Source organism: Octodon degus, unplaced genomic scaffold (assembly GCF_000260255.1).
Source record: "Octodon degus isolate 3935 unplaced genomic scaffold, OctDeg1.0 scaffold00063, whole genome shotgun sequence".
In the NCBI taxonomy this organism is placed as follows: domain Eukaryota; kingdom Metazoa; phylum Chordata; class Mammalia; order Rodentia; family Octodontidae; genus Octodon; species Octodon degus.
The window spans coordinates 5997447-6000741 of NW_004524639.1; positions in this window are offsets into that span (position 1 = coordinate 5997447).

Genomic DNA, 3295 nt, shown 5'->3' on the forward strand with positions numbered 1-3295 from the left:
CGGCAGCAATTCCTGGGCTAGGACTGGGTCTGGGGGCTCCCCTGGACTGGGTCTGGGGGCTCCCCGATATTTTAAATTCTTTGTATGGTCTAGATAGAAGTCCTCTGTCTGAGGGACAGTTCGCTATAATTTTTTCCCAAATTGTTGGTTTTCTTTTTACTGAGGAGCAGTTAAAACTTCAGATTTTTTTCTTCTTCTTTTTTCTTTTTAATTTCTTATAACATTTTTGTTTTTATTTTGTTTCATTTTTAACCAATATTTATATTTATATCTGATAACCTAAACAACTAATTTGAAGATAACTTCATGCAATATAGTAACCATTGTTAAATTCCTATTACTTTGTTTAATGAAACTTCTTATCATTTTTAATGATTATTTGACTATTTTATACTTTAAAAAATTAAAAACATTTAAATATTTTTAAAAGAATGTATGAAGGAGAAATTCAAAAGATTCGACAAGAAATAGACAAGAAAAATACAAAAAAAATCAATGAATGGAAGAGTTGGTTCTTTAAAATATTAAACAAAATTTAAAACCCATAGCCTGTTTTATCAAGAAAGAAACAAAAAAGACTTAATGGTGAAATCACAATGGATCTTGCAGAAATCCAAAAGATCGCCTATACCTACTCTGAAATCTTGTCTTCTAATAAGATAGAAAATATGTAAGAAATAGAACTATTCCTAGCTATATATGAATTGCCAAAGCTGAATCAAGAAGACATAAACAGCTTAAATAAAGCAATATCAGTTGATGAAATCAAAGAAGTAATTAAAAAACTATCAACAGAGAAAGCAACATAAAAGCCCAGACATATTCACTGTTGAATTCTACCAAAAAATTTAGAGAAGACCTAATATCACTACTTCTCAAATTTTTAATGAATTTGAAAGTGATGTAATGCTCCCACATTCAGTCCTGGAAGCAAGCAATAACCTGATACCAAAGCTGGAGAAGAACCCAACTAAGAATAACAGACCAATCTTCATAATGAACATAGACACAAAAATCCTCAATAAGATATTGGCAAATAGAATAAAAAATGATTATATGCATTGATTTTTTTAAAAAAGGACCATAGAAAATGATGGAAACTGTGAATGAAAAATATAGGAAAGAAATAGAATGCATGAAACAGATTCATAGAGCTATAAAGGAAATTAAATTTTTCATTAAAAGCTGGAAAAACTGAATGGACAAAACTGGAGATAAACTCTTTTTTTGTGGTACCAAAGATTGAACTCAGGACCCTGCACTTGCCAGGCAGGTGCTTATTCTACTAAGCTATCTCCCCAGCCCCAGAATGTAGATTTTTAGATCTTGAAAATATCATTGCAGCCAGCAACCAGGAAAGAAAATATCTCTTGAAAGCAACAAGGAATGAGGAAACAATAATTCAGCAGCTACAAGATGATGCAAAGATGAACAAAATAAGAATAATAAGCATCAGTGAAAAAGAAAAGTTAACAAAAATGATATAAAAAGACTATATACAGAGGTAATACAAGAAAACTTGCCAACCATGGGGAAAAATACTCCAAATAACATTAACCAAGATAAATCTACACCTAGACATACAGTAATCTAGATCCCAGAAATTTAGCACAAGAACAGTGTACTAAAATTTGCTAGAGAAAAGAAATAGAACACATTTAAAGGAAAGCCATCAGAATCACAGATTGCTAAACACAAACTTTGAAGTGAAGAAGAACTTGGAATGAAGTCTTTCAAGTCCTAAAAGGAAATAACTTCCAAGCCAGATTGATAACAATGCAAAACTCTGTTTCAAAATCAGTGGAGAATTGAAATACTACCATGACAAAGAATAAATAAAGAAATTCTTTTTTTTTTTAATTGTATTTATTTATTTTGCATTTATTTGTGTGTGTGTGTGTGTGGCCAGCTCAGCCCACCAGGGGGCGGGGCTGGCTGGCATGTGGTGCTGGAGGATTGAACCGCCGTCCCTGTGCTTTTGCCAAGCTTGTTCCAAGTAGGTGCTTTAGACCACTGAGCCATCTCTCCAGCCCCAAAGAAATTCTTGATGGCCAAACCAACACTACCAAGAGTACTTAAAGATATTCTGGAAAAAATTGAAATGACCACCATTTGAAAAAGAACACCATAAAGAAACCAGTAAACATGAGAAGTAATTAAACTCAGGAAATTAGGAAACTAACAGCAGGAAGATAGCATGAAAATGATAAGCCAACACATATCAATTACAACCAACAATGTGTATAGTCTCATTTCACCAATTAAAAGGAATAGACTACCAGAGTGTATCAAGAAACAAAATACAACAATATGCTGTACACAAGAAAAAGATTTAATTCAAAAAGAAATTCATAAGCTGAAAGTCTAAGAGTGGAAAACAATATTACATTCACTAGGAAATAAGAAAAAAAGCAGGAGTAACTATCCTATACAAAGACAATTTGAACTTCAAACCAAGAATGATTAAATGAGATAAGGTGACTAAATACTGGATAGATGAAAACAAAGAGATAAATTCATAAATATGTATGCATCAAATATGGGAGCACGTGTCTAAATAAAACAAATTTTAAAGGACATGAAACATCAAATAACCAACACACAATATTAACAGAGGAAATGAGCAACCCATTATTTCAAAGAGACAGGGAAAATAGACAAAAAATCAAAGAGGTAACAGAATTCAACCAAACCTTTGAACAAATGGGCTTAGTAGACATTTACACTGTTCCACACAAGACCATATGAGGACACCTTCTTTTCAGCTGTACATGGGACATTCTCTAAAATAGACCACAAGATGCCCATCACCTGAGGAATGGATGAAAAAGATGTGGATTTTCATACAATGGAGTATTGCTCAGCTATAAAGAATGATAAACTCGAATCCTTTCTATTGAAGTGGATGCCACTTGAACATATACTCATAAGTGAAATAAACCAGACACACATGTGTAATATCATATAGTTTCCCTAGTATAAGAACTCTAAAGGAGAAATACAAATAGAAATGCATAATACAAGTAAAAGGAAAGCAAAAACTCAAGGACTAACTAATTAAGAGAGGTAAAGAAGAGCTAGGAAACAAGACAGTGACAAGGTATATAGTTATATGTAGAAGATGGGCAGGGCAATGATCCTGAGAATTTCCAGAAGATTTTTGAATCTAGCAGTAAATTGAGAAGATTCTCACCCTGACTAACTATATATACTGATACCTGTGAACTAAGCAACTGCACTGAAGATGGCAATTCGTAATAGTAGGTTCATGCTAGAAGTGTCTGTCATTCTGATC